The following is a 21,174-nucleotide window of genomic DNA, read 5'->3' as shown; positions in this document are numbered from 1 at the left end:
ATTGTTTACTCAAATAAATATATGTATATTATCTTGTGTACTACCTATTGTGATTTTCTTTTTATCCGATATTTATCTTAAAATTCATTTAGATATTATCATTTCACATAATATTTATTCTTTATCTTTATTTTAATTTATTTCAAACTCATATATATATTTTTTGTTTTAAAATATTATAAATATAATTTATTGTTTGTATTAATGATTTAAATTTCCTTTTTGTATATTTTATTTTTATAACTTGTTGTACTTTATTTGTGTTAATTGGTTCAGTATTTCTTTCAAAATTGACTTTGAATTTATTAGTCTTTAATGTTAGTATTTGCATAATGTATGGTTGAGGCTATTGTTGCTATGTTTGTTTGTGTTTATCTATTGATTATTTGTGCTCACTAGTGTACATTTTAATTTCGAATTATCCTTTTGCATTGTATGTTATCACTCCATCGCATTTTAGTTCTTTTAAAAGGTTGCATTTGGTTTAAATATTGAAATTGTTTTTATCCATAAGTTTTCAATATATTCGGTATCCCAGATTCTCGAGAAGATTGTGCCCTAACTCACTGGGCTTCAATTTTCCCCGTTGAATTTAAATAACCGAGTATTTCTTCTTCAACAAGAGCATAAAAATTTCAAACCAAAGTTGATTCTCAGGATTTTAAAATGTTGTGTCCTAACTCGCTGAATATGACATTTTGTTACCTTCAGTTAAGGATTGCTAAAAATAAAGGCAATATTCGGTATTTGGGAATTTTGAAAAATTGAACCATGACTTACTGGGTTCTGATTTTTCATTTGACCTAAATAACCGAACATCCTTCTCAAACTTAAATGCATGAGTTTTAAAAGTCAAAAAACAAATTTAGTTTCGAGAATTAGAAATGCTGCACCCTAACTCACTGGGTGTAACATTTTATTTTTTCGAAATAAGAGGGCCTTATCATCTGAGTTAATTTATTCAAATTTTCTTTTAAAAAGGATCATATTTTCAAATATTTTTCATTTGACCTTAAGACAATAAATAATTAATTTGGTATCAATTCTAGGTGTTACGAGGGTGCTAATCTTTCCTCGTACGTAACTGACTCCCAAACCCATTTCTTTCTAAAAATCGTAGACCAAAATCATCTTTTAGGTGATCCAATCACATTTCAATAAAAGATTGGTGGCGACTCCAATTTTCATTTTTAAGTCAACAACTAATTTTTGTTTTCAAAAAGTGGTTTCGAGCGGACATCATCAATATGAGTCAATGAAATTGGCATCGGAGGCAGCAATATATGATTCTTTTAGAATAAATGAATTTGAAAATGCTTCAGGTTTTTGACCTTGGTGGAAACCAGGGGCTCCAAACCTTGTATGAATTGCGACAAAAGTGGGTGTCTGTATATTTGAAAGGTTTTTTGCTGGTATGTCCACCACACAAAGAAGTGAGAGCATGAATGGTTTTCTGATGGTTATGTGCATAGATAGACAACTTTGAGTGATTTTGTTAGTCAATACGAGTTAGCACTCCAGGATAAGCATCAAAAAGAGGCAAGAGCGGATTCTGGTTCCAGGCATGTAGAACCAATGATAAAAACAATATGTTGTTACGAGAATGAGATGTCCAAATTGTACATTGCTGCTATATTTAAGAAATTTCAAGTAGAAGTGGAGGAAATGTTTTCATGCTTTAATACAAGAGAAGTGTGCAACAATGGATCAATCAAAACCTTTTTGGTGAAAGCACACTCATGGGGTGACATGAACAAAGTAGCCAAAATTGAAGGTTTTTTTTATAACTGGGCAGAAACAAAAGTGCATTGCATATGTAATATGTTCAATTTCAAAGGCTATTTGTGCAGGCATGCATTATCACTTCTCCATAATAATGGTGTTAATGAAATATGGATTTTCTCATCAGTTCTGTGAATTTGGACAATCCTACAGAATGCACTTCAAGTTATTAAAGAAGAATCACTCTTTTTAAATTATAAAATAGAAGTGCAGGTATTATATAAAATTTGAATTATATTTGGATTAATTTGGAGTCTTTTCTAGCTACTATTTTAAATTTAAATAATATATTTAATAAAAATATATTTATTCCCTTATAATGTTATATATTTATTCTTTATAGGACATAAAATTGTATGGCTAAGATTAAAAGTTAAAAACACTTTCTTATTTTCAATTAAGCTAAAACAATAAAAATTTTGTTGGAACATACAAACTTTCCTTAATTTATTTTTCTGGTTTGATTACAACCACTACACCAAAACAGGTTTTTAGCGGTGTTTTCTTTATGCATTTAAAGCGCTGCTAAAAGTATTTGCGGCGTTTTTGAAAGCACCGCAAAAAATGCCGCTGTTGTCAACGCCGCAAACGTTTGCGGCGTTTTTAGAAATAAACGCCGCTATAGATCATGACCTTTAGCGGCACTTTTCTGACAAACACCGCTATAAATCAGGACCTTTAGCGGCACTTTTACGCAAACGCCGCTACAGATCAAGATCTTTAGCGGCGCTTATCCCACAAACTCCGCTATAGATCATGACTTTTAGCGGCGCTTTTCCCACAAACGCAGCTATAGAACAGACCTTTAGCGGCACTTTTCACATAAACGCCGCTAAAAACATATCTTTAAAAAAATAATTTTTTTTTAAATAATATTTATTTCTATGATAAATATTATATTATGTTTTAAGGATTTAAATTTTCTACGAAAATTTTAACTTTAAAACTAAAATAATAAATTAATAACTGTACAAATGTTTAGAAAATATTAAAGAATCTTTCATATCATACTTATAACAGGGATGCTTTTACAAATATCATGCTCCATAATTAGTGTAAGAAGAGCAAATCCTGATATAGATGGCAAATCCACTTCTGTCAAAATGAGATCTACATTATGTGGTCTTCCTTTCAGCATCTCCCATGCCTTCAAGCCATCAGGAACAATAGCAACTACTCAAAAAGAAAACCCATTTTCAGTCACAAATGTACAAGTTAATATTGCAAACAGTTTCTTATTTTAAGCAAGAATCAACAAGAAATTTTCCAGCCCCCCAGAAAATGTAAAAATAATAAATTGAACCACAATCCATAATCAAATATTTGTTACTTACATTTAAGGGTCAAGCGAGCACTTATAGTACAAAAATAAAATATCAAGCTGAAGCCAACATACCTGATAGTGCACTTTGATTCTAACACCTTTGTGAGCTTGAAACTCGCATGATTTGGGCTTATGCTGTGAAAAAGTGAAGAAAAAAAAGACATAATAAGACAACAAGCAACAAAGAATGGCAATAAAAATGGAAACAATTTCTAATATATCAACAGAGTTCGAGTGCTGCAATTTAAGTTTTAGCGACTAGTGTTCAACTTGTAAGTATTTAGCCGAATGAAAATTTCATAGAGGAGATGTGAAAATGATGATAGCTGCTAAGTTACAAATAAAGCTTTAATCCTATATTCCTATTCCTAGATTAAAACTTTAACAATAACTTATAATCCTAACCATCCATCCATATCTCCAACAATCAATAAATAAGACTGAAACAATATAATATCATAGTAGCAGCTCCTGCATTACACAAGCATATATATAATACAAGCTGGAGAAGCATGTAGTGGGGATCCAAATTAAGGTCAAAAGCAAAGTAAGCATCTTGATATACACTTACCATCTTCTTTTAAACTAGGGGAGAAGCCTCTTTAGAGTAAAACCGGACAGGAATGGAAACCTCTTGCCGCAGAACAGCTTGACTACCGTAAAGCTATACAAATTACTCAAAGATTAATTTCTAAAAGATGCAATATCCCAGCCAAACATCAAAGACCAAAAAACATATTATACCGCGGATTAGTAAAAAAAATTCAACCAATTAACAACAAATAATCCTCCTTCTGACCTCTGTAAAAAAAAATCAACCACATTTAATAGTTCTTTAAATATCTTGAACCAAAAAAACCTAAAAAAAAAGTTTAAAAACTCAAGCAAAAAAATCTAACTTTTACTAACTTTGTCATAAACAAAACAAATTCGAAACACTAAAAGGTCAAAACAAATAGCCTATCAACATGGTATTTTTCAGTCACAAGCAATCAAGTAGTTTCTCAAGAAACAAACAGATAACAACAACAAAAAAAGAGTACCGGAGAATCGAATGAGAGGCAGCATTCTTGCTTGTAGATACGATTGGTGGGTTTAGGGATCCGAACCCGAGAGAGATTGGTGAAAAACATTCAATGTCTATTATAACATTTGCAAAAGAAAACTTCTCATGTGGAATAAGCTTAAGGCACTCCCTGGAAAATTTTTAAATTAATGAGGAACCATTCAATGTCTATTATAACCAACCACAAATATGAATGGTGAAAAACACCCAAAAACAGAATGATTCTTTAGAATACACCATATGCCTATGGATGAGGGAGACAAGATACAAATCAAAATAACATTTGATGCATGCTGTATGAGGTGCCACTTGATACTGTCACAATTTTTGAGCTTAGATTCCCAGTTTTCTAGTCAATGCTAACTGCAGAAAGGTTCAAAGTGTATATAACATTGAATCCTAATGTTGCATGTAAGGGTATGAGGTGCCACTTGATCCATTCACAATTTCTGAGCTTAGATTCCCAGTTTTCAAGTCAATGCTGAATGCAGAAAGGTTCAAAGTGTATATAACATAGAATCCTAATGTTGTATGTCAGGGAAAGCAGTTGACGGGCCACCAAAAACAGATTATGCTTAAATGTGAAATTCGTAAATCTCTCAACTGAAGAAACTCATATGCTTAACTGATGTGCCAAACCAGATTATGAATAATGTCTTTTTAAAAATCAACAATCAGAAAACCCTATACACAGAGAAGACTATTTCACTTCAGAAAACCCTAAAATTCATCCAACACCGTCAAGAAAGCAATGTGCGCATTCCCAATATAAAAGAAATGAAAGCATTACAGTACCTTGACAATGATGAAGAAAAATGAAAGCCCCGAACAAACCCTATACAAACAACAAATTTAACAAAAACAATAAAATTCAAACTTTAAATACGCAAAATAAAGAAATCGAACCTTAAATACTGATTCACCAAAAAACAGAATTTGACTGCCACCTTCTTCGTATTCTCTGTGTGGGTTATGTAAGTTTGCAAGAAATCAAAAAACTAAAGCTTTTCCTTGTAACTAAAAAAACCAATCGAGGAATCGGGGGTAAGAAATCGACGAAGTGCTCCCTTTGGCTCTGACTGATTAGGGATTTCGATAGATGGGGGATTTGGGGTTGGGGGCGAGGAATTAGGAGAAAGAACCTGATTTATGTTCAAAACGACATCGTTTTCTATTTTAACATTTGCTGCGCTTACAAAAAAAAGCCACTAGTTTCACAACTTTTACGGCGTTTTGACAAAAAACGCCACTAACATTTAACTCATCAGTGAGCGGTGCCGTTTTGTTTAATTTTTTATATATTTTTTGCGGCGTTTTTTGAACAAATGCCGCTAATATTTAGATTTTGTGGCGTTTTTACATGGAAACGCCGCTACTGATTAAATTTTTATTAATATTATTTATAAATTTTCAAATTATTAATAGATTTATAAATTTCATACATTCTTCTAGACATTATTTTTAATTGATACATTAAAATGACATTATTAATATTATTAATAATATTATTAAAAAATCTTATACAGATTTATTATTTTTAATTGTTAAAATTTTATAAATTTTATAAATCTTAGAGAGTGTATAATTTAAATATTATCAATATTCAAAATTATTAATTATTTATATTAGTCAAATAATGTATTATAATTTTAAAATTATACTCTATTTTTAAGTGAATATATAAATGATTAATGTAAATAACACAATTAATTAATTTGTTTCATCATAACATATATGCCATTCGTCAATTAATAAACTAAGCATTTGTGTCACTTAGAACCCTAGTAACGTAATAAGAATTAAAAAAATTAAGTATTTGTAATTTTTTTGAATTCGGTATCAAAAAAGTAATTAAATCCTAAAACTCATAAACCTAAACCCTAAATCCCAAAACCCAAAACCATGCATTGTAAACCTTAAATTATAAACAGTAAACCGTAAACCATAAACATCAAGCCCTAAAACATTAAACTTTTATATCTTATAAGCCTTAGACACTAACCTCTTAACACTAAACTGGCCCAAACCCTAAACCCTAAATCTTAAACCCTAAACCAAAAACACTAAACCTACATCATAAACCCTAAACTCAAAACTCTAATCCCAAAATAATAAACATTATATAATGATTAACCCATATACGATAAACTTTAAATTATAATAATCACTAAACTTTAATTACCAAACTCCCAAGCCCTAAACCCAAAACACTAAACCTACATCATAAACCCTAAACTCAAAACTCTAACCCCAAAATAATAAACATTATATAATAAACTCTAAAACCCTAAAGCATATATGATAAACTTTAAATTATAATAACTCCTAAACCCTAAAATTATCATTTTTGCAGCGTTTTCATAAAAAATGCCGCTAATACAAGTAATCCTCAAGATAAGCGATGTCGTTTTATGAAACTTTCCGCCAAAGGTGAACACTAAACGAAGTCGTACTGCACAACTTTTTGCGGCGCTTTCTCAAAAACGCCGCTAAAGCCCTGAGCATTAGTAGCGCTTACTCAAAAATGCCGCTAAAGCCCTGAGCATTAGCGACGCTTTCCTAAAAATGCCGCTAAAGCCCCGAAAGTTCAGAAAATAGGCTTAGGTTTTTTACGGTGCTTTCTGGAAAACGTCGCTAATGCTTATTTTTAGCAGAGTTTTCCAAAAAAACGCCACTAATGCTCGATCTTTAGCGACATTTTCCATAAAACGCCGCTAATGTTCGATCTTTAGCGGCGTTTTTATCCAAACGCCCCTAAAAACGCCGTTAAAAACCTGTTTTGGTGTAGTGAACAAAAGATTAGATAAGCCTTCAAGGATAGAAACCAATTTCAACAACTTACCATCAACAAGCCTCTTAAAATGTCCCTCTCTATTGAATTCGTTTCTCAACAAGACAAGCTCTTGTTTGACAGACGATGAGCAAGAGCTTTACTTAAATTGCTATTGCCTTTCTATTTGATATTTATGTTGAAAACGCAAAACAAGGCACACCCTCTTCAAGTGTGTTGCCATTTGCAAAACATTTAACGTTTCAACAAAATCATTTCCAAGGATTAATTGCCCTGAGATCATTCCCAAAGCAAAAGTGAGGCATTTGAAGTTAATGTCAAAATGGCATTACTTGCATCGGTCTATATTACCCTTGATATCTGCAATAAATTCAGAAACAGCTTATGAGAAGATTATTTTGTAGTTTGTAACTTGTTTAAAAGTTTTACCTCTCAAACCAAGTTATTAGAAATTGGATAATAAGCTAGATGAAACCAATGAATGAGTTTATTTGTAAATAAATTTCAACTTGTAAATTCCTTCTTAATTATGTCTACCAGTCTTTCATTTATTCTAATGGAATGAAAAAGGGAAATTTAAATAAGGAAAACTTGTCTTTGCCAGAAACAAAAAGAAAAGTTTTACAGCGTGTTTGGTTCAGTGTAATAGGTAATCCATTACGCCCCGATTATGCGCCTATTACATTACCTACCTATTCCGGCGTTTGGTTCGCTATAATCGGTATTACGCGCCTATTACAATACCGACCTAATCCCCAAATTCACTGCTTTTCTATTCCCTTCCTAAATCGAGGATTACCCTATTACATCTGGCTTCCCTTCCCAAGTCTCTGTTTTACCCTCCCTCCCTACCCGAAATCGACCTCCACCCTCTCCTTTTTCTGTCCTCATCATTTCTCCTCCCATTTCCCCGATTTGCTCATTACAGGTTAATTTTCCATTGGTATTCATGGTTTTGTTTGTATGTTTTCCCCGATTGCATGTTTGTATTGCTGTAGCAGCTTTTGTTGTTTCCTTTGTATGGTTTTGTTTGTATGTTTGTATTGCTCATTACAACTTTTGTTTGCATGGTTATGGTTATGAATTGAAAGAGTTGAGTATGAATTCACAGAAAAGAGAAGTGGGGACATTTCTTTCATTTAATTTTATATTTCTTTTGTAAACAGCTTCAAGTGATCCATTTCACACAAATGATAGATTTGTTGCAGTAAAGCTGTACTGTTTTCCCTTTTTAATTATTTCCACTACTTTGGTAACTTCACCTGTCCTGTCCTCTAAGCTCACAGCATTAGAAAGCAGGGCCTTCGAATTTATTATTTATTTAAATATTAAAAAATTACAACAATATTTTATACTTTAAATTTTGATAAAAAATCATTCAGATCAAAATTATCTTTTGTCCTCATATAGTTTTCAGTTTAATTTATATGTCATATTAATCCTATTTTTGACATTAAAAACTCTTAATTCAACATTTAAGTAGTTTATATTAAATAATTAAACATTTATATGTCCTCAATTCAAATATGAAAATTGAAAGAAAAGGCGATTCTTTCAGAAAATAATAATTCTTTCAGAAAGTAGATGTTAAAAGTTGATGTCAATTTCATTAGTAAACCAAATCCACATTCTTTATTTTATTTGTTTTAAAATTAGGTCACCTTAATTAAACTAATCATCAATAAATAAACTAATGAAATTAAAGTTGCAACGATATCATTTAATAGATACTTTTTTGCTTTGTGTGTTCTAATTTTGTGCTGTTTATTTTTATTTGATAATGTGTAATTGCAACTTCAATTCTTTGATAGTGTGTTCTAATTTTAATATGTTGCAGTAATGGCTCGTCTGCCTTTAATTGCACAAAGTGTGAGGCGTAAAAGAATTGGTATTGCTGTGACAATATGGTTGGAAATCTGTAGAATTGCGATTTGGTTCTTATTTAGAATAGGTGCCAGCCTTAGCCTACATAGACCGAGGATTAGGTCCTATACCTTAGATTTTTATGCAAAATGGGATTATGTGAAAAGGCTTGTATATGCTAGTGACGAGACCTGTATTGAACAAGTTAGGATGAATAGAACTGCCTTTTTTAAACTATGTGAGATGTTAGAATCGATAGGGGGATTGAAGTTGTCAAGGTTCATGCTTGTTGATGAGCAAGTAGCAATGTTTTTACATATCATCTCCCATCACCTGAAAAATCGAGTTATCAAGCATCACTTTAGAAGGTCCAGGGAAACTGTTAGCAGAGCATTTCATAGTGTTTTAAATGCTGTCATACGCTTACAAGATGTGTTATTTAAAAAGCCGGAGCCAATTACAGCCGATTCTTCTGACACAAGGTGGAAATGGTTTAAGGTATTGGACTGAGTTTTATATATAGCTTGTACATCATTTAGTTGATTTAGATTTAAAATAGTATTCTAACTCAAGGTTTTATATCATGTGATATAGAATTACTTAAGTGCTCTTGATGGAACCCACATCAAGATTAGGGTTCCAACAGTTGATAAACCTAGATATCGAACGCGAAAAGGTGACATAGCAACAAATATGCTAGGTGTTTGTACACCTGAGATGCAATTTGTTTATGTTCTTCCTGGTTGGAAAGGTCCAGTTGCCGATGGACGGGTTCTTCGAGATGCCATTAGTAGAAGACATGGACTAAAAGTTCCTCATGGTAAAGTGGATAGTTAGAGGACTTTGATATTGTTCATTAAGATCAAACTTTTTGTGCTGAATTAATCATTTTAAAAAAAATTAATTTTATAGGTTGTTATTATCTAGTTGATGCTGGATACACAAATTGTGAGGGATTTCTTACACCTTTTAGAGGACAACGATATCACTTGAACGAGTGGCGTCAGGGTTATCAGCCAAGTTCTTCGCAAGAGTTTTTTAATATGAAACATGCCTCAGCACGTAATGTTATTGAAAGATGCTTTGGGTTATTAAAACTTAGATGAGGAATACTTAGGAGTCCATCGTTCTATCCTATAAGGGTGCACAATAGAATTATTATTGCATGTTGTTTGCTCCATAATTTTATTCGAACCCATATGAGTATTGATCCCATTGAAGTGGAGGTGGGAGAAGGATTACCTAGTAATGTGGTGGATGACGATGAACCGAATATCACAAATATTCATCCATCGGATGCTTGGGCTACTTGGAGGATGGAACTAGCCAACAAAATGTTCGATGAATGGCAATCATCTAGAAATTAGTTAGGTTTAGGGACAAATTGAGTTTGACTTAATTTGTTGATGTTATTTTATGTATCTAGTTTATGAAACTTTGGTAGTGTTTGAATAAAATTCTGTATTGTACTAAACTTGTTGAATTATAATTTAATTTCTTTTCATTCAGCATGTGTTATAATTTTAAATTTAGTATTGAGCTTTTGATTCATGATATTTGTACAAACCCAACAATGCCCGGGCCCAACTAAACCTAGAATGGCCCAACACCTAACCCTAGCCCGCTAGCCCAAAGCAGAAACCACTGCAAAAACCCTAGGCTGTTAGCAGCAAGTTCAGCGCCGCAACGGCCTCGCCAATGCCGCGCCCCTCGCTCCCGCACTTTGCGCGTCAATCCCGCACATCGCGCCGTCGCGAATCTTGCACCTTCCCCACAAGCACGTACCTGCAACAAGCGAAAGAGAATAGCAAAAGATCCGGCCAACAAAGAGAAACAGAAGGGATTTCTTTAGATTTTGGTTTCATTTTTTCCCATTTTCGGCTATTTAAAAGGCCATTTAGAAATCTGTAAAGGGGGGAAAGGGTTGTAAAAAACACTAAAATACAAAAATAAAGAATCAAAAACAGTTTTTGGAAGGTGATTCGTTTTTCTTTTCTTGGAGATTTTCTTCTCATTATTTCTATTTTCGTTTCATATTTTTTATTTTTTTCTGATATTTAAAAAAAAGAATAAAGAACGAAAAGGGCGCTTACCTGGGTTCGGGCGTTGGTTTCGAGGGCCGTACGCAGTGGCTCCGCGACGGCGGCGGCATGAAGGGGCTGGGGTTGAACACTAGCAGAGATTCAGCCCCTCTCCCTTTTTCCCCTCTGTTGTTTTAAAGAAAAAGAAAAAAATGAAATAGATTTGTTGTTTAGAAAGAAAATTTTGGTTTTAGTAGTAAAGACAAAACGGCGTCGTTTTAGCCAGGTGCGACCCGCGCGGTGACCCGACCCGGGGGGGAGGATCTGCGCGTCTCTACCCTAAATGGGGAAATTGCGCAGATAGCCCTCCCCCTTTTGCGACATGTTTTAATCAAGTTTTTTTCCTTTAAATTTGGCCCTTAAATTCTGTTTATTTTTCATTTTGATCCTTCACCGATTTTTTTCCGATATATTATTTGACATTGGATTATCATTACCATATTTTTTTACTATCATTATTACGGTTATATTTTCTATTCCTATACATACGCATGCTTTCTATATATATATCTTCTAAGCGTTTTACGCATATATTGTATATATACATACTCTTTCTATTTTTATTTTTTACTTTCCTAATTTTTTTATATACTTTATACTTTATACTTTATATATACATATATGTTTTATAAACATGTGCATGCTTTTAATATATTTATGTACCCGTTTTTTTTAAAAAAAAATCATTGTAAATATTTTATCATTTTACATATCCTATTATTTTATATATATTGCACCTATATATATATTTTATATTCTTAACTTGTCGCAAACATTTTTTTGATTGTTCTATATTCCCTTATTTTATACATATTATACATATATATATGTATTTGAATATATACGTATGCAAATTTTCATGATTTACCTATGTATATATAAACTTATACATTTTATTTTGTAAATACATGCACATTTATAATTTAAATTAAAATATATGTATCATGTTGTATATTAACATTTTATCTTGCTTTTAAAGAAAATATATGTTTTCATTAAAGCATTAAAATCATCATATTTTGTGAATTTTCAAAATACTTGGCATTTATGATTCTCGAGAAAGATCGTGTCCTAACTTACTGGATTGCGGTTATTTTTCGACGAATTTAGAAAGCTAAGTATTTGTTTTGCAATAAATCCACAAATTTCAAATAAAAGCTTATTCTCGGGAATTCAAAAATGTTGGGTCCTAACTTACTGGTCATGACATTTTATTATCTTGAGATAAGAATTTTCAAAAGCAAAAGGTAATATTCGAGTATTTTGAAGATTTAAAAATATTGTGCCCTAACTCACTGGGTGTGGTGTTTTATTTCTTTGAAATAAGAATGTCTTATTATTTTGATTCATTCATGAGATAAAAAGTTTCCTTTTAAAATCTTTTCAAATTTTCGACACCAAGGCATTAAAGAATCAATTTGGTACCGATTTTGGGTGTTACGAGGGTGCTAATCCTTCCTCGTGCGTAACTGACTCCCGGACTCATTTTCTCAAATTTCATAGACCAAAATTATTTTAAAGGTGGGCCGATCACACCTTAATAAAGGATCGGTGGCGACTCCAGTTTTGTTTTTTTAAAGTCGACAACTAAACTTTTGTTTTTCAAAAAGACGGTTTCGACAGTTTGGCGACTCCACTTGGGACCTTTGAGAGTCGAGCCATGAATTGATTATGTTTTGTCTTTGTGTCGGAAATCAAAAGTTTTTTAAAAAAATTCATGAGTTCCCTTCATACTCATTATTTTTTTCATCATGGTGTTACCAACTTTGTATTTGCACTTACATTTTGCATTACATGGTCAGTTTTACCCTTTAAGTGGGAGCGAGAAACTAGTCCTTCGTGAGGTTTTCACCTCCGTGCAAGGTAGTGGACCGCTTCCGGGATACATCCGTACCTATGTCTTCGTGAGATTTTTATCTCCGTGCAGCCATAGGGAAATGTATCCCCCTGAACTGAACTCGATCCACATGAGCCTATAATGGGTGGAGATCGAGGAATCTGCTGGTTCGGGTACCTTTACCTTAGAAGCCAAACCGCATATAGTGAACCTTAGGAACTTACCCTAGGTAGAATTACTCTAAACCTTAGTAGATACCTGACTAGGAGTTTTTATCATTTCTTGATTGTATTGGATTTAATGTTTATACCCGATACTAACCCGTTTTGTTTTGTTTTGGTTATGATTGCATCGCATTTGCATTTTAGAAAAGAGATGTTGATTCAAGTTTGATTACTAATTTAGAAAGCCTATCATAAGAAAACGGGTTTCTTGATAAAATGGAAAATAGTACGGTAGCCTAAATATATTCCGAGAAACACAAGAAGGGCGATGGAAGAATTCGTGACTTTACTTCGGGGCCCGAGGATTCAAGATGATTGTCTAAGAGCTTTCAACATTCCAAATTTCTTAAAGAAGCTAATGAGCATTGCGAGGATAGGCAGACAACGGATTGCAACCAGAATCAAGCAGAAGGAGCTAGCAGTGACATCCTTTGGAAGTTCGCGAGGTTTATCTTAACAACCAGATGAAGAAAGAGAAGATGTTTTTGCTTGGAGTATGAGGGCAAAGCCGTATATATATCCGCTTTATGTAAAGAAATTTATCCTCTAGTAAAGTTTTCTAAATGGAATTGAATCAGAATTAACGTCTCTTTATGCATTCATCTCATGCATCGCATCATATACGTTAAAAACCTTTAATTGATTCTAATTAATTAAAATTATTGCTCAGTTAACCTGGAAACCAACTAACCAACCCGACACCGATACGGCACTCGGGCAAAGACGAAAGATATGGATCAGAGATTAGAAAAGCTCGAACAGTACCAGAAGGAGATGCAAGACCGGCTTCAGCTACAAATGCAGGAGCGGTTAGACAAGATGAAACAAGAGATGTCTGAGAAGATGCGAGAATCCCAAGAAAATATAGTGGCAAAGTTAACCTAACTGATAACTAAGGGAAGTGATAAAGGAAAGGGCCCATGGCAAATGTCGATGAGGGAAATGATGATGAAATTCTTTACCCTTCAGGTTTCACCCCTCCACATATGCGAGCCCAAGCTGAATACCCGCGTAAATCTACTGTCCCCATCATGCCGCAACAATTTCGAACTGGTCTTTCAAGCTTCCAAGCTGGACCGAGATTTAATCCCGAAAATAATCCTATTAACTCTGCCATTCCTGACTTTGATAAAGTGGTTAAGAAGGAAAGAATGAAGGAGGAGTTATCGAAACAGTTAGAGGAAAGGTGTAGGTGGCTCGAGGAAAAGTTCAAGGCGATGGAGGTCACTGAGAGTTATCGAGGCATTGACGCTAAAGAGCTGAGTTTAGTGCCGGATTTGGTACTCCCTCATAAATTTAAGATGCCAGAATTCGAGAAATACAATGGGACAACTTGCCCAGAGGCTCATATCACCATGTTCTGTAGACGAATGGCAGGATATGTTAACAACGATCAACTACTTATACACTGCTTCCAGGACAGCCTTGTAGGGGCAGCATCCAAATGGTACAATTAGTTGAGTCGTGCCACGATTGGTTCATGGAGGGACCTGGCACAATCGTTCATGAAACAATATAGTCATGTGACAGACATGGCTCCTGGTAGAATCACCCTTCAAAACATGGAGAAGAAGCCGAGTAAAAGCTTCAGACAGTACGCACAGAGATGGAGGGAGGTTGCGGTCCAGGTTTAGCCACCACTCCTGGAAAAGGAAATGACCATGCTATTCATTAACACTCTGAAAGCACATTTCATCACACATATGTTAGGAAGTGCCACAAAAAGCTTTCCTGACATTGTCATGAATGGTGAAATGATTGAGAGTGCTATAAGAAGCGAGAAAATTGATGCAGAGGAGAGTAACAAGAGGTTAGTCCCAAGGAGAAGAGAAAATGAGGTGAACAACCCAGGTTACTCTAAATCAGTTACTGTAAGTCATCCAGGAAAGGGGGTTGCTAGTCAACAAAGTTAATTGAGACAGAAATCTGGAATGAAACCAGGTACTGAGAAGCTCCAGTTCACGCCAATTTTGATGTCGTATAAGGAGCTGTACCAAAGTTTATTTGATGCACACGTTATTTCTCCTTCCTACATAAAACCCCCACAACCTCCGTATCCCAAGTGGTATGATGCGAACGCACAATGTGACTACCATGCGGGAATTACAGGGCACTCAATCGAGAATTGCATTACCTTCAAAAAGCTAGTTGAAAAACTCATCAACATGGGTGTTGTCAAGCTTGATGACTCATCAAGTGCAAAAAAATCCGCTTCCCAATCATGATTGACAATAGGGTGGATGCAATATATGAAGAGGTGCTGAGGGTGTTCACATCAGTGACATATACGAAGAAATAACTGAAGAAAGGACCTTGTCAGATATTCGCCCTTGTAAACCTGGGAGTGTTCTAAATAATTGGACCGCAGAAGAAACCCTGTAGTATTTAGAGTTTGTTAGAGTAATGTTCAGAACACACTTGTTGCTTTTAGCCTAGAAGCAATGAGAACTTCTTTGTGAGATAGGCTCACGTCTGAACATTATTATTTTAATGAAATACATTATTGCAATCATCTTTGAGCAAATGTTCTTTCATTCTTTACGATTCTTTCATCCTTTTAGATTTTTTTTTCTCTTTTGCCAAACTATTCATTCATTTATTCATATTATTCATACATTTTTTTGTATATTCTTAGGTACCCACTATGGATCCCCAAATATCAATGACATGAGTGACGCTGCTACAGACTCAAAATTGCCTTTTGAGTGAGACATGTATTTAGAGGGATCTCATGACTTTGAAGATGTCATAAATTGTAGCTTATCTCCTGACTTGTTGAGGATGGTAAAGCAATAAGAGAAACAAATGAGACAATAGAGACGTGACCTTGAGGGAACATGCATGACTGGAAAAAACAAAGCAATATGTTGTGGAGTTACTTCAAGCATTCAAAATATGTCTTCGCATGGTTATACCAGGATGTGCCCGGTTTAAGCGTTATTATCGCAATCTGACCAACAGCCCGATATCAAAAATTTACAGTATGTTCAAGGTGAATATCATGAATGGTACAATGAAAACTCTACCGGGGCAATGCCACTTTTTCCAGTTTATCACGTTTTTTTCATTGAAGTTGAAATTCTTTCTCCTCGAGTTTTGGCTGAGCTGAAGTAGGATGAAGATTCAATCCCGATATGACTAGTTGAACCTTGTTGAAGAAAAATGTTAGAAATTATTCATCAAGGTCAGATGTACCAAGAAATGAATGATGCGAGCCTATAGCAAAAGGTTTGTCCTAAAGAATTCCATGATGACGACCTAATGTTGAAGAAAATCCTCACCCTACAAAGTATAACGGATGCCCAAATTGGGAAGAACTTTATGTTATAGAGAAGGTCTTTTCCAAAAGAGCTTTGATTTTGAGCGAGATGAATGATAAACCTACAAAGTCCTGTAAACTCAGGTTCAGTCAGGAAATACTACGCTTAAAGAAGGAGATGACCAAGGTAAAAACTCGAAAAGGGCACTTTGAGTCATTAAAAAATGATGAAATGAAAAATGAAAAGTGAAAACGAAAAATGAAAAATGAAAAAGTAAAAATGGAGAGGCTAAGGTGAAAACCCGCAAAGGGCGCCTTAGACTAAAGGGGATTTGAGTTGAAAACCCAAAAAGGGCGGCTCAAATATTGAACAGAATGGGGTATAAGATTATCGGAGTAGTTCAAATACTGATCAGAATGGGGGCATGCAATGGTCTTGCTATACCTGAATCAATAGAAAATGGTAGGCGACATTTTGGGGCATCGACAAAGTACTGTAGATCTCCTAAACACATGTTAAACTCAGAATGGTCTTCAGAAAGTCTGTACAGAGAAGTCCAAGCTGCGATATCTGGGGCACCTAATCCTTATACCATTTTTGTTATTCTTCGAACACTTCATTCATTGCCAAGATATGCATTCCTAAATCATTTTCTTTGTTATCCATCTTTATTATCTTGGATAATCTATTCATCTCAGAGCGATGCTCTAAATCAATTCTATTCCTACCCATTGTTATGATTTCTTGCAAGCATGTTGCATTAGAATAATAATTAATGGACTAATAAAACTTTCACAAGGGAAGTTTTGCATATTACTGTAGAAGTTTCTAAATAATACAGGAACCTGAAACAAAGCTATTGTTTAGAATGCACCAGGTTGGAAATCTGATAAGGGAAAGTCTAAATTCAGACTATCCCTTTGATTTTTTACCTTTGATTTTTTACTGTCTAAAACATCGATTGAATAATACGGTAAGATGTCATGTTTGTGACAAATCTTCAATGAACAAGCAAGCAATGACCACCGAATAACAAGAAGAAGTTGTTCTTGGAGAAGATTTCTTCATTTGTGCTTGAGCATTTGGTATGACACCCTGGGAATGGTGTAAGAGACCAAAGAGTTTCACATCCTATATCCTTGAATTGTGATAGTAGAGGATTGAGAAAATGCCAAATCTTTTACTCTTTGGTTACAACCAGAAAAAGATGGTACAAATTTTTGCATCCCAGTGGATTAAACTTTGAAGGTTACAATGGGGCAATCTGACCAAGTGTTTCTTTAGAGACGCCAGCTGAGCAAGAAGGTGTTATAACACATTAGTGATGAAACCTTAATAAACTTGGAGTAATAATAACCCAAGCGTTAAAATATCATTTTCATGACATTCTGCATTCATTCAAATGTCATTCATACATGTCTAGTTAGGAGCATTTGATTCACTCTGATCATAACATCCTAATCACTAGGCATAATTAGGTTCACTATACAGGTCATGTTCCCCAGAGAACAGATCAGTGATGCTAGCAGATCTTGTCTTCCTCCATCAACAGTGAAGCAGATCGAAGATACCAACCTCACCTCCCTCGGAGACAGTGGAGCAGATTAAAGATTTCAGATATTGTCTCCCCAAGCAGTAGTTGAGCAGATCGAAGATGGTGAATTTTACCTCCCTGTGGTTACAGTGGAGTACATTGAAGCCAATAATTCTACTTCCCTAGGCAGCAGTGGAATAGATTAAAGATTTCAGATCTTGTCTCCCCAAGCAGTAGTGGAGCAGATCAAAGATGGTGAATTTTACCTCCCTGTGGTTACAGTGGAGTACATTGAAGCCAGTAATTCTACTTTCCTAGGCAGCAGTGGAATAGATTGAAGATTTCAGATCTTGTCTCCCAAAACAGTAGTGAAGCAGATCAAAGATGGTGAATTTTACCTCCATGTGGCTACAGTGGAGTACATTGAAGCCAGTAATTCTACTTCCCTGGGCAGCAGTGGAATAGATTGAAGATTTTAGATCTTGTCTCCCTAAGCAGTAGTGGAGCATATCAAAGATGGTGGATTTTACCTCCCTGAGGTTGCAGTGGAGTACATTGAAGCCAATAATTCTATCTCCCTGGGCAACAGTGGAATAGATTGAAGATTATAGATCTTATCTCTCTAAGCAGTAGTGGAGCAGATCAAAGATGGTGGATTTTACCTCCCTGAGGTTACAGTGGAGTACATTAAAGCCAGTAATTCTATCTCCTGGGGCAACAGTGGAATAGACAGAAGAAATCAATCCTATCTCCCTGAAGTTGCAGTGGAGTGGATTAAAACCGCAGATCTCATCTCTCTGAAGTTGCAGTAGAGTAGATTGTGTCAAGATTTATCCTAAAATTATAGCAGAACAAGTTGAAGCTATAAGTCTTATCTCCCTGAAGTTGCAGTGGAGCAGACTAAAGATAGTAAATTTTGTTCTTTTGAGAAACCACAAGATGCGAATCCTATCTTCCTGACATTCCTCTGGAGTGGATTGAAACGCTAGTTCTTGTACCTCTGAAGATGAAGTAGGAAAGAATGATGCTACCTAAAGAAAAGAAGCACTGAAGAAGTCGAGGCTCAGTAAGACCGGGCACAATTGGGTTTTTAGTCTTTACTCTATTCCCGTTACACGACAATGAGCAAAGAGGGGCAGCTGTACAAACCCAACAATGCCCGGGCCCAACTAAACCTAGAATGGCCCAACACCTAACCCTAGCCCGCTAGCCCAAAGCAGAAACCACTGCAGAAACCCTAGGTTGTTAGCAGCAAGTTCAGCGCCGCAACGGCCTCGCCAATGCCGCGCCCATCGCTCCCGCACTTTGCGCGTCAATCCCGCACATCGCGCCGTCGCGAATCTCGCACCTTCCCCACAAGCACGTACCTGCAACAAGCGAAAGAGAATAGCAAAAGATCCGGCCAACAAAGAGAAACAGAAGGGATTTCTTTAGATTTTGGTTTCATTTTTTTCCCATTTTCGGCTATTTAAAAGGCCATTTAGAAATCTGTAAAGGGGGGAAAGGGCTGTAAAAAACACTGAAATACAAAAATAAAGAATCAAAAGCAGTTTTTGGAAGGTGATTTGTTTTTCTTTTCTTGGAGATTTTCTTCTCATTATTTCTATTTTCGTTTCATATTTTTTATTTTTTCCTGATATTTAAAAAAAAGAATAAAGAAGGAAAAGGGCGCTTACCTGGGTTCGGGCGTTGGTTTCGAGGGCCGTACGCGGTGGCTCCACGGCGACGGCGGCATGAAGGGGCTGGGGTTGAACACTAGCAGAGATTCAGCCCCCTCCCTTTTTCCCCTCTGCTGTTTTAAAGAAAAAGAAAAAAATGAAATAGATTTGTTGTTTAGAAAGAAAATTTTAGTTTTAGTAGTAAAGACAAAACGACGCCGTTTTAGCCAGGTGCGACCCGCGCGGTGACCCGACCCGGGGGGGAGGATTCGCGCATCTCCACCCTAAATGGGGAAATTACGCAGATAGCCCTCCCCCTTTTGCGACATGTTTTAATCAAATTTTTTTCCTTTAAATTTGGCCCTTAAATTCTGTTTATTTTTCAATTTGATCCTTCACCGATTTTTTTTCCGATATATTATTTGACATTGGATTATCATTACCATATTTTTTTACTATCATTATTACGGTTATATTTTCTATTCCTATACATACGCATGCTTTCTATATATATATATCTTCTAAGCTTTTTACGCATATATTGTATATATACATACTCTTTCTATTTTTATTTTTTACTTTCCTAATTTTTTTTATATACTTTATACTTTATATATACATATATGTTTTATAAACATGTGCATGCTTTTAATATATTTATGTACCCGTTTTTTTTTTTAAAAAATCATTGTAAATATTTTATCATTTTACATATCCTATTATTTTATATATATTGCACCTATATATATATTTTATATTCTTAACTTGTCGCAAACATTTTTTTGATTGTTCTATATTCCCTTATTTTATACATATTATACATATATATGTATTTGAATATATACGTATGCAAATTTTCATGATTTACCTATGTATATATAAACTTATACATTTTATTTTGTAAATACATGCACATTTATAATTTAAATTAAAATATGTGTATCATGTTGTATATTAACATTTTATCTTGCTTTTAAAGAAAATATATGTTTTCATTAAAGCATTAAAATCATCATATTTTGTGAATTTTCAAAATACTTGGCATTTATGATTCTCGAGAAAGATCCTGTCCTAACTTACTGGATTGCGGTTATTTTTCGATGAATTTAGAAAGCTAAGTATTTGTTTTGCAATAAATCCACAAATTTCAAATAAAAGCTTATTCTCGGGAATTCAAAAATATTGGGTCCTAACTTACTAGTCATGACATTTTATTATCTTGAGATAAGAATTTTCAAAAGCAAAAGGTAATATTCGGGTATTTTGAAGATTTAAAAATATTGTGCCCTAACTCACTGGGTGTGGTGTTTTATTTCTTTGAAATAAGAATGTCTTATTATTTTGATTCATTCATGAGATAAAAAGTTTCATTTTAAAATCTTTTCAAATTTTCGACACCAAGGCATTAAAGAATCAATTTGGTACCAATTTTGGGCGTTACGAGGGTGCTAATCCTTCCTCGTGCGTAACTGACTCCCGGACTCATTTTCCCAAATTTCGTAGACCAAAATTATTTTTAAGGTGGGCAGATCACACCTTAATAAAGGATCGGTGGCGACTCCAGTTTTGTTTTTTTAAAGTCGACAACTAAATTTTTTGTTTTTCAAAAAGACGATTTCGACAATATTGAACTAACGATATAATTTTATAAACTATTCACCTTTTGATTCATGATATTAAAAATAGTAAATAATGTTAATTTGTTTTTTTTTCTTAAGATGATTATGTCAGGTGTTCCACAATCACATGCTTCT

General features: G+C 34.5%; 1 long non-coding RNA gene across 1 annotated transcript; it reads right to left on the bottom strand.

The window, feature by feature from the left end:
• Window positions 1-2,759: 2,759 nt before the first annotated feature.
• On the bottom strand, window positions 2,760-5,319 carry LOC107946329 (uncharacterized). The gene is made up of 6 exons (XR_001696900.2): window positions 5,079-5,319; window positions 4,968-5,007; window positions 4,150-4,302; window positions 3,678-3,770; window positions 3,179-3,241; window positions 2,760-2,955 (listed from the first exon to the last, which is right to left on the bottom strand). It is a non-coding gene; the product is annotated as an uncharacterized lncRNA (long non-coding RNA).
• Window positions 5,320-21,174: the final 15,855 nt, after the last annotated feature.

The sequence above is a fragment of the Gossypium hirsutum genome, chromosome D12, assembly GCF_007990345.1.
Source record: "Gossypium hirsutum isolate 1008001.06 chromosome D12, Gossypium_hirsutum_v2.1, whole genome shotgun sequence".
NCBI classification, from domain to species: domain Eukaryota; kingdom Viridiplantae; phylum Streptophyta; class Magnoliopsida; order Malvales; family Malvaceae; genus Gossypium; species Gossypium hirsutum.
Note: the sequence above shows the minus strand (reverse complement) of the source record. Positions and strands in the feature narration are given on the sequence as shown.